Raw genomic sequence first — 11,269 nt, forward strand, 5'->3', positions numbered from 1 at the left:
ATTTATAACAGAGCAGGTGTGATAGGTATCTCAAAACAGAAACTAAAGACTAAACTCCTCGCCGGCCGGAGTGGCCGAGCGGTTCTAGGCGCTACAGTCTGGAACCGCGCGACCGCTCCGATCGCAGCTTCCAATCCTGCCTCAGGCATGGATGTGTGTGTTGTCCTTAGGTTAGTTAGGATTAAGTAGTACTAAGTTCGAGGGGACTGATGACCTCAGCAGTTAAGTCCCATAGTGCTCAGAACCATTTGAACAATTTGAACTAAACTCCTCCCGAATAGGCCATAAAGGCCCAACGGTACCGACCGACCGCCGTGTCATCCTCAGCCCATAGGCGTCACTGGACGCGGATATGGAATGGCATGTGGCCACCACACCGCTCTCCCGGCAGTAGGTCAGTTTCCAAGACCGAAGCCGTTACTTCTCAATCAAGTAGCTCCTCAAGTGGTTCAAATGGCTCTGATCACTATGGGACTTAACTTCTGAGGTCATCAGTCCCCTAGGACTTAGAACTACTTAAACCTAACTAACCTAATGACATCACACACATCCATGCCCGAGGCAGGATTCGAACCTGCGACCGTAGCGGTCGCGCGGTTCCAGACTGTAGCGCCTAGAACCGCTCGGCCACTCTGGCCGGCAGTAGCTCCTCAGTTTGCCTCTCAAGGGCTGAGTGCTCCCCGCTTGCCAACAGCGCTCGGCAGACCGGAGGTCACCCATCCAAGTGCTAGCCCAGCCCAACAGCGCTTAATTTCGGTGATCTGACGGGAACCGGTGTTACCACTGCAGGAAGGCCGTTGGCTAAAATGGAAACTAGTTACGTGAAATGTGTACTAACTTTAAACTGTGAAGGAGTTAAGATGATATAGTATGATTCTGCGTATAACTATTAATAAATAAACATGTACTGAAGTTATATGTGAGGAACTTATTGACAAATTTAATCTTTAAAAACATTAAAGTGCAAGACAGTGCATAGTGCAGACATCAAGTATGAAGGGATACAAGTGGTTCGCAGCTGTCAGCGTGTCTTCGATTGCTACCACATGTACCATACAAGCGCAGGAGAATGTCTTCGTAGCATAATACTGCTCCCACCACCCTGCGTCCGTGGTGCGCTGCACGTTTCGAGCCGCCGTTCACCTCGATGAGGACGTTCGTGGAGACGATCAGCGACCTCGTGTAGCAAAAATATGATTCACCCGAAGAGCCGGCAGGTTTCCATTGATCGACCGTGCCAAACTCCAATCGCAACTGACGATGTCGCAGGGTCATCATGTAAACACGTAGGGGTGGTCTTGTCGGAGATCCATGTTTAACAATTTACTATGAATGGTGTGCTTCGAAACACTTGTGTGTACACTAGCTTTGTGCTCTTTCGGTAGAGATACCACAAATCACCATCTATCCTGCTTTACAGAGCAGACAAGCCTCCGAACCTCAGGTTCTGTGAAGACTCGTCGTCACCCAACCATTTGGCGCCTAGTGGTAGTTCATGGTAGTTCTTCCTGTTTCCATAGATGCTCACGACAGTAGCACGCGAACATTCGACCAGATTCGCCATTTTCGAAATACTCATTCACAGGCTCTGCGTAATGATAATCTGCCCATTGTCAAAGTCGCTTATCTCAATGGATTTTCCCATTTGCAGCCCATATGTTCGCTAGGGCGATCCCCCGTCCGTGCCTGCTCCGCTTACATGCTTTTGTTCCGCGTCACGTGCCCGCAACGCCACCAGGTGGCATCCAGCGCGTTGGGCAGTCGTCATAATGTTTGGGCTTCTCAGTGTGTATCGCGAATCTAGCGAGGAGGCTACGTAGTGATATAGCGTCTGAAGCTGCAAAACAATGAGTTTTACCGCTTCCATGAAGATTAGATGGGTAGGTCACATAACTAATGAGGAGGTATTGAATAGAATTGGGGAGAAGAGGAGTTTGTGGCACAACTTGACTAGAAGAAGGCATCGGTTGGTAGGACATGTTCTGAGGCATCAAGGGGTCACCAATTTAGTACTGGAGGGCAGCGTGGAGGGTAAAAATCGTAGAGGGAGACCAAGAGATGAATACACTAAGCAGATTCAGAAGGATGTAGGCTGCAGTAGGTACTGGGAGATGAAGAAGCTTGCACAGGATAGAGTAGCATGGAGAGCTGCATCAAATCAGTCTCAGGACTGAAGAGCACAACAACAATAACAACATGATATATTAATTATGTTATATAATCTACAAGGTGAGTCTGGAAATTTCGGTGAATGTTCTCAGAAAACAAATGAAACAAGAGTTATAAACAAACTACCTTTACTGTCCTTCAAAGTAATCACCTCATCCAAAAAAGAAGTCGGCTGACAAAATTCAACACCAAAGCGATCTTGATCGCCATTTCCGATAGCAAAGGCTTGATCCATCATGGATTTCTATCTGTGGGAGCTGGGGAAGACGATGAACACCATGCCATTGACTGTCGCTTGGTCTTGTAACACCGAAAATGCAGGTAAGTACCTTCTGCACCACCCAAAATTTGTTGCCGTTTAATATCCATTGATAACTTGTACTGTACTTCTGATTCTGTGCGCTTTATTACAGAAACTATATTTAATACGTAATCGATGTAATAGTGTATTTATTTGTGAACACATATATTTGATTGTAATTATAATGTAAATATTATAAATTGCTGGGTAATAGCCAAGGGAACTTTATTTTAATGTATCGAGAGCAACAACGAAGTGGCAGTAGCTGCGCCTTGTTTATCTTTGCAGATGGAGAGTCTGCCACTCTGCGGACAGAGAGGAAGCAGAGCATCTTGGGTCATGAAAGTGTGCCGATGTGTTTGTTTTGCTCTCCCGCAGACGGGGTATGTAGCTATGATGGCGCCAGTGTAGCCGCACTTACTTCGTTAACCCGCGAGTACTAAGGGCAAGGTAGGTGTGAACAGGCAGGGGAAAACTGCAATTCTAACTACTGGTTCAAATGGCGCTAAGCACTATGGCACTCAACATCTGAGGTCATCAGTACCCTAGACTTAGAACCACTTAAACCTAACCAACCTAATGACATCACACACATCCATGCCCGAGGCAGGATTCGAACCTGCGACCGTAGCAACCGCGTTGTTCCGGAGTGAAGCGGCTAGAGCCGCTCGGCCACAGCGGCCAGTTCTAACTATTGCCTGTGCCATAATTATCCGTGGCTCTGGAGACGACTCGTGGTTCTCAACCAGCAGCAGCAACAGTAGCAGCTCAGCGTTGTCGGCTACATTCTTCGCCGTCCGCACAGCTACAACATTGTAAGACTGTTAAGTGATAAAGTATAACTAATAGTGTAGAGGCATTATCCAGTAGCATTTCTTTCACAATTTTCGACTAACTTACATGAATAATAACCTGAAGTACAACATCAAAAAAAGCTTTGCATCAACCAGGTTCCCAGAACACCTGAAGACAGACGTTGACTGTGGATATTTTATCACAGACATCATCCCTTTGACTCTTCAGAGATGTCACTAAACCTGCCCAAAGATGTAAACAACTATGCAAGAGCAGCGCCTATTAGACGGAGGGGGTCCGACAGCCGATCAGCTCCATACATTCCATCAGGAAGGAAGTACACGGCTCATGTTCTCTGTAGTTCAACCATGCCTAGACGGTCAATACCACAGTTCGATTGCATCTGCATTGTTACTTTGTGCCAGGAAGGGCTCTCAACAAGGGAAGTGTCCAGGTGTCTCAGAGTGAACCAAAGCGATGTTGTTTGGACATGGAGGAGGTACAGAGAGACACGAATTGTGGATGAGATGCCTCGCTCAGGCCGCCCAAGGGCTACTACTGCAGTGTATGACCGCTACTTATGGATTACGGCTCGGAGGAACCCTGACAGCAACGCCACCATGTTGAATAATGCTTTTCGTGCAGCCACAGGACGCCGTGTTACGACTCAAACTGTGTGCAATACGCTGCATGATGCGCAGTTTCACTCCCAACGTCCATGGTGAGGTCCATTTTTGCAATCACGACACCATGCAGCGCGATACAGATGGGCCCAACAACATGCCGAATGGACCGCTCAGGATTGGCATCACGTTCTCTTCACCGATGAGTGTTGCATATGCCTTCAACCAGACAATCGTCGGAAACGTGTCTGGAGGCTACCCAGTCAGGCTGAACGCCTTGGACACGCTGTCCAGCGAGTGCAGCAAGGTGGAGGTTCCCTGATGTTTTGGGGTGGCATTATGGGGGGCCGGCGTACGCCGCTGGTGGTCATGGAAGGCACCGTAATGGCTGTACGATACGTTAATGCCATCCTACAACCGATAGTGCAATCATATGGGCAGCATACTCGCGAGGCATTCGTCTTCATGGACGACAATTGCCGTCCCCATCGTGCACATCTTGTGAATGACTTCCTTCAGGATAACGACATCGCTCGACTTGAGTGGCCAGCATGTTCTCAAGACATGAAACTTATCGGACATGCCTGGGACAGATTGAAAAGGGTTGTTTATGGATGACGTGAACCAACACACTCTGAGGGATCTACGCCGAATCGCCGTTGAGGAGTGGGACAATCTGGACCAACAGTGCCTTGATGAACTTATGGATAGTATGCCACGACGAATAAAGCCATGCATCAATGCAAGAGGACGTGCTACTGGGTATTAGAGGTACCGGTGTGTACAGCAACCTGGAGCACCACCTCTGAAGGTCTCGCTGTATGGTGGTACAACATGAATGTGTGGTTTTCATGAACAATAAAAAAGGCGGAAACGATGTTTATGTTGATCTCTATTCTAATTTTCTGTACAGTTTCCGGAACTCTCGGAACTGAGGTGATGCAAAACTTTTTTGAGGTGTATAGTTAAAGCTTGTAAAGCACCTGTGTTGTCATTGTCTTCAGACATTATTACCAGGTAGGGTCGCTCTCCTTGCCATGCAATCACCGAGTGTCGTCTGCTTCATGCAGTCACCAAGTGTCGTAAAAATACGAAAACTGATTTACTACTTTCTGCCAGTTTTGTTTGTTTGCTAATGACCAGTTTCAGTCTAAATTTTGTTGCTTCAGCAATTGTTCAGTCTTGAATTCTGCAACAGAGGCTTAACTAATTACAATTTTGATTATCAACTTCAATCACTTAAAGTAACGTAAAATTTCGCTGGCAAAACTAATATCTAAAGATACAGCACAAATTAAGAGTGCACAATCTTTTAACATTACTTTCAAAATTTAGTATTTCAGAATAAGCAACAGCAAACGCAGTGCTTTTTGATTCATCTACTTTCTCATGGACTGTTGTGTTTTGGAAAAGCGTGACAAAGTTCTGTTGCCACGCCAGTGATTATTTGCTTAATTTTCTTTGCCGTTATCTTTCTTAGGATTTTGGACATTCATTGCCCTAGTAGGCTGGCGACAGTTTAATTATCCTTTTTTTGCTTATCAGTATTTCCTTTGTATTAAGTATTACGTGGTACTCCTTTCCCCCCTGTATGGTTCGTGACGAATGCACTAAATTTCCAACCATTTCAAATTATAATCAGTATTTAGATTTGGTTTAGAATAGATTCTTCCTTCCGAAGGGTCTGTTGTACACTTTCCTCCTACTAACGGGTAGTATTTTCCTTCGGCAGCAACAGCCTTACTCACTGTAAATTTTCATTTGGCATACGCGATCACGGTCAGTTATATCGCAGTCCAATAGTCCGATTAGGAAAGGGGAGGTTAGTCTCCGGATCGTAAAGGCAGCGCCGCGTCTCATCTCCTGCAATGATGCAGATATCCAACAATGCGTGGCCATGGTGCTTCCACTGATTGCACACGAAGCGTTTGCTAACAGTTCCTAGTACCTTTACAGCCGCTGTTACAAGTGTCCTGATACTAACAGCGATTACTTTGAAGGCCAGTGACGGTATTTTGTTTGTAACTCTTCTTTCCTATATTTTCTGAACCATTCGCAGAGCTTTGCAAGCGCACCTTCTATTTCTTAGCATGTTGATAAATTTTATTTTATAACTTGTATTCACAAAAGCTTTCAAAACGTTTGTCGGTGTCTTCCATTTCTTTCAAGCTCGACTTGGAGACTTGGTTTATACTGACGGATCTTTTGGGCATGGTGCAAAGTCGTCAAGTTGCTGGATCGCATTATCTCCGAGCCGACAGCGGATCCTCGCGAGAAGATATGTGAAGCTTTGCCAAGAACTCCGTTCTCTGTTAATGGCATACTAAAAGAAAACATATTAATGATAACTTTCTAACAGTTCTGTTTTGGGCATGGCTGCTTGCACATACATGCTGAGTAACTTAAATTTGTATTGCCCGGCAATGACTTGTACATTGTGATCTGCAATAAATGAATTTAAAGTGTCGAAAATAAAAATGCGTTCGTGTAGCGCATTTTATTAAAGATGTTTTTCTTGAAATTGTTTTGCACTATGTCTATGGGTAAATAATTAAAAAAATGGAAATGAGCGTTTGGCGTTATTGGCCGGGAGACCCCTTGCGGGGCAGGTTCGGCCGCCTTGGTGCGACGCCACATTGGGCGACCTGCACGCCGGATGGGGATGAAATGATGATGAAGACATCGCAACACCCAGTCCCTGAGCGGAGAAAATCCCCCACCCAGCCGGGAATCGATCCCGGGCCCGCAGGACGGCAATCCTTCACGCTGACCACTCAGCTATCGGGGTGGAAAATAACTCAAAAAGTACTCACTATCCAAAATTAAAACTTAAATGCAAGTACGAGGTAAAGCTATCACAGTTGACTGATCTCTGGTCTTTAGATATTACGACGAAGTGAACTTATGACAGATTATTTTGATATTTCTGAAAGGTAAGGAACTGTAAGTTGTCTGTCAGTGAAAAGTACGATACTTAATGACCTGGAAAGTGATCACGGTGACAACGAATCTTAAAACAAAAATTTGAATTTATTTAAAAATAATTAATGTGTATCCAAAATTAATGCATGTTGATGCGACGTTCTATTGTCACATATCTAGTTCACCTAACAACTCACAAAACAACAGCGCTAATACTGCGCAAGGCTTGAACTGGAATTTTTGCTTGGTAAACATAAAATCCATTGCGTTACTATTCTTTTTTAAAATTTTTAGACGAAGCCGCAATAAGATTCTTCGAAAACGAAGTGTTACATTGATATCAAAATAGTCAGGCAACTTCATTTTGAGTTTCGAATGCAAATTTGCTACAACTACGCTTGCGCTACGTACGCAGGTCATAGTATTTTAAGTTGTACACCATCGGATGCTTTTGCGTGCGGGCATTATGCAGGGCTTCAAAAATCTAAGCTACACTTTCACCTGACAGCAGTTGAAACAACATGGGAGAGGGAACAAAATTACATACGTGCTGCATCACACGCTATACAACTGATGACAGCATCAGAACAGGTGCAGGCACACCCCATGTTATCAGTGAAGAAATGGTCAACTTGTTCTGATGTCGCTTCAACGTATAAAGCGGTTATGCAGCACATGTTGGTTGTTTGGTTGCTTTGGCGGAACGGGATCAAACAGCAAGGTCATCGGTCCCATCGGATTAGGGAAGGATGGCGAAGGAAGTCGGCCGTGCCCATTCAAAGGAACTATCCCGGAATTTGCTTGAAGAGATTTAGGGAAATTACGGAAAACCTAAATCAGGATGGCCGGACGCGAGTTTGGGCCGTCATCCTACCGAATGCGAGTCCAGTGCGCCAACCAGTGCTCGGTGTGTAGCATATGCATGGGAGAGTTTCGATTCTACTTCCGTATTGTTTCAATGACTGTGAAACATAGATGGAGCTTTGATTTTAAAGCACTTGACAAAGATCACATTCTGACATAAGCATATACTGCTCAAGTAAATGATGAAATAAAGAAATGTGTATCCTAAAAATTCTGAACAGCTGTAGGTGGCAAACTGACTTATACCTTAAATTAATTTCAAATTATATCTAAGGCCGTGAACAAGGTGGTGTTTTCAAGATAGTCATGCCCCCCAAGGGGTTCACAACTCTTGAGAGTACCTCTCTACTGTTGCTGATCTTGTACGCGTTGCTGAATGACCTTCCAAGTTACACTACACACATCTAGTGGGTGCTATCCAATCCTGTCCCCCATTACCTCTAAAGTCTGACAAATCCACCAGCACCTTATACTTAACAAATTTCACCTAACAAAAGGAATGTAGTCTAGCTTCTTTTCCATGAAAAAGACACTTTGACAACAGCAGTTAAATTTATTGAGTCACCATAATGTAGGCTATAGGTTCAGATGTGCTAAAAAGGCAACGCCAGTACCCTGACACCAGTGTGAGCAGTCTATTGGAGATGGTTTGGTGGGAGGGGGAAGACGACCCGCAGCACCAGCTAAACAGCATCTAATTCCAATTGCTTCATTACAGCCCGCACCATGTGATCTTGTGCGTTGTGGCATAGCTCACGCACCCCATGCTGTCCATAGAGGAGCGTGCCAGAGACGTAATGGTAGTGCCCCACTGCCCCTAGTCGACGGCTGGCGAGTTGCTTCCCAAGGCCGGTGATGTCCAGTTTTAGCGGTAGCACCAGGTCCCGTGGTCTCAGGGTAGAGTGACCCGATACAGCGTCGGACTGTGGTTCACGAACAGGATTCCAGATGGCGGCCAAGCGACACAGCTCCGTGGTGACAGAGCTGTAATACTAACAGAGGTGACTTTAGTATAAATGGCTAGGTATTTAGATGCTTCTGAGCTGTGCTTCTTTGGGCTTTGCTGTGCCTTGCAGCACGTACAATAAACATTTCTATGGCCGCTGGTTTGGAAAGGCTTAGGGCATTTAAATCTTGGGTGCTGCTGTGTCAAGTGTTTCCACACCCTGCCAGGCTGACTCACCTCGCAACACTGCGAAGGCTGTGTTATCTTTTGTAAACCATAACGTACGCACTACAGTTCTATTGAACCCAAAAAGATCATATATTCTTGTCCAGCAAGATTACGACTCCTTACTGATTTACACTGGCGGAAAAAATCGCAGCTCCAAAAAATAACTAATGTAGACTGACGAAATTTCGGGAATACATTTGTCTGGGCGACATATTTAAATGATTAACATTGAAAGATCACAGGTTAATGTAATCGTAAGATAAGCCATTGCAAATGTGAAATGCTGGCCTATTAATAACCGGCGCAACCACCAGAATGTTGAATGCGAGCACGCAAACGTTCATGCACTGTGTTTTAAAGGTGCCGGATGTCAGTTCGTGGTATGGAGTTGTATGTCTGTTGAATTTAGTCGGTCAAATCAGAGACAGTTAACGCTGTTTGTGGATGAGGCTAGAGTTGTATACGATGACATGTCCCATATGTGCACGATTGGAGACAGATCTGCTGATCGAGCAGGCCAAGGCAACATGACACTCAATAGAGATGTTAGGTTACAACAGCGATATGTGGACGAGCGTTGTCCTGTTGGAAAACACCTCCTATAATGCTGTTCGTGAATGATAGCACAACAGGTCGAATCCCCATATTGACGTACAGATTTGCAGTCAGGGTGCGTGGGATAACCACGAAAGTGCTCCTGCTTTCATACGAAATTGCACCCCAGACCACAACTCCAGGTGTAGGTCCAGTGTGTGTAGCACCCAAGACAGGCTGAGTTCAGGTCCTCAACTGGCCTCCTCCTCTGCAACACAAGGCTACCACTGACCCAAACAGAATCACATTTCATAAGAAAACTCAACAGACCTCCACCATTATCCCCAATGAGCTCTCGCATGACACCACTTAAGTCCCAAATGGTGATGGTTTGGGGTCAGTAGAATACACGCTACAGGGCGTCTGGCTCGGAACTGTCCTTGATGTATCCGATTTGTAACAGTGTGGTGCCGACTCTTGTTAACATTGCTGCTGCAAATGCAGTAGGAAGCGACAAAGCGATACGCTGAACACGATGGTCAACCCTCTCCATAGTGCCACGTGGCCATCTGGAGCCCGGTCTTCTTGCGACCGTTCATTCTCGTGACCACCGCTGCCAGCATTCATGCACACTGTCTATATTCCTGCCAAGTCTCTTTCTGTAATAACGCAGAAGCAACATCCAGCTTCTCATAGCCTTATTACACGACCTCGTTCAAACTCACTGAGGTATTGATAATGACGCCTTTGTCGCCTTAAAGGCATTCTTGACTAACGTTAACTCATTGCGTCCAGTCTCAAAGGTAGTTCGTAGACAGTGAATCTGGTGTAGCGTTATGACATCTTTGAAAAACTCAGTACATTAAGTATATCCCTCCACGATAATGAGACTAATATTCTTCAACTGTCAGACAAAATTTCAGCTTTCAGAAACAAACTACTCCTGTGGAAGAAAAAGTTGAATGATAAAGATATTCACTACGTTTACTCTGCCCTTCACACAGGTTTAGCAGACAATGAATCTTCTGAGTGAAGAATTAAGGTCTGTGTGGATCATTTAACTGGACTCAATGATTACTTTCCAAAGTACTTTCTAGAACAAGTTAATCAACAAAACTTGATCAAAGATTCTTTCAGTACAGAACTTCTATCCACACTTACCACTGAAGAACATCAATTTATCGATACTGATATAATCCACATTGAAATCGAAGTTCGTTTCCTCATTACTGCTCGAGTTTTGGAGCTTGGTGAAGCAGGAGCAGCCGTAAGTAGATAACAAGGTCCTACGAGTTTTGATACCTTTTGTAACATCCTATTTACGAGGTAGGTTTTTCAGCACTGGCAGTCATCAACACGAAATATAGATGTGAATAAATGTGAGGCAAGAGATGCCAGTCGCAGTTTCCAGTCTTGTGCCGAGATTTGAAAAACTGATGAAAAAGAAGCAAGCTTATCCTTCCCACTGATTTCGTTGCAAAAATAATTAAAAGCTGATTAAAATGCGTTATGTCATCAGCTGAAGAAATAAATACTATTATTCATTTGTTTCGAAACTTATGGTTATTTACTCCACACTTTGAGTCGTATGTCATGTGTGAAAGGAGCCGCGGGTGTTTACGTTCAGGTCAATGGAGCTGTTGGTAAAAACCACGGCAATAATTCATTATTAAAAACATTGTAATGATCCGACGCACCGGAGTTGCAGAACTAAATGAGGCCCCTGATCTGCTTAGAAACTGATGTATTTGTAATGTACATTTTGTGAACACGGAATATTATGAATGTAATGACCAACAAAAGAATTAACTATTTATAAGATGTGTGCTCTAGGCTCTAGTAATCGTAATATACACTGATCATCCAGAACATTATGACCAGCGACCT

The 11,269-nt window shown here is 44.6% G+C and overlaps 1 pseudogene; it reads right to left on the bottom strand.

Moving 5' to 3' along the window:
* Nucleotides 1-685: 685 nt before the first annotated feature.
* Nucleotides 686-802, bottom strand: LOC124557186 (annotated as a pseudogene).
* Between the last annotated feature and the right edge of the window lie 10,467 nt (nt 803-11,269).

Source organism: Schistocerca americana, chromosome X (assembly GCF_021461395.2).
Source record: "Schistocerca americana isolate TAMUIC-IGC-003095 chromosome X, iqSchAmer2.1, whole genome shotgun sequence".
In the NCBI taxonomy this organism is placed as follows: domain Eukaryota; kingdom Metazoa; phylum Arthropoda; class Insecta; order Orthoptera; family Acrididae; genus Schistocerca; species Schistocerca americana.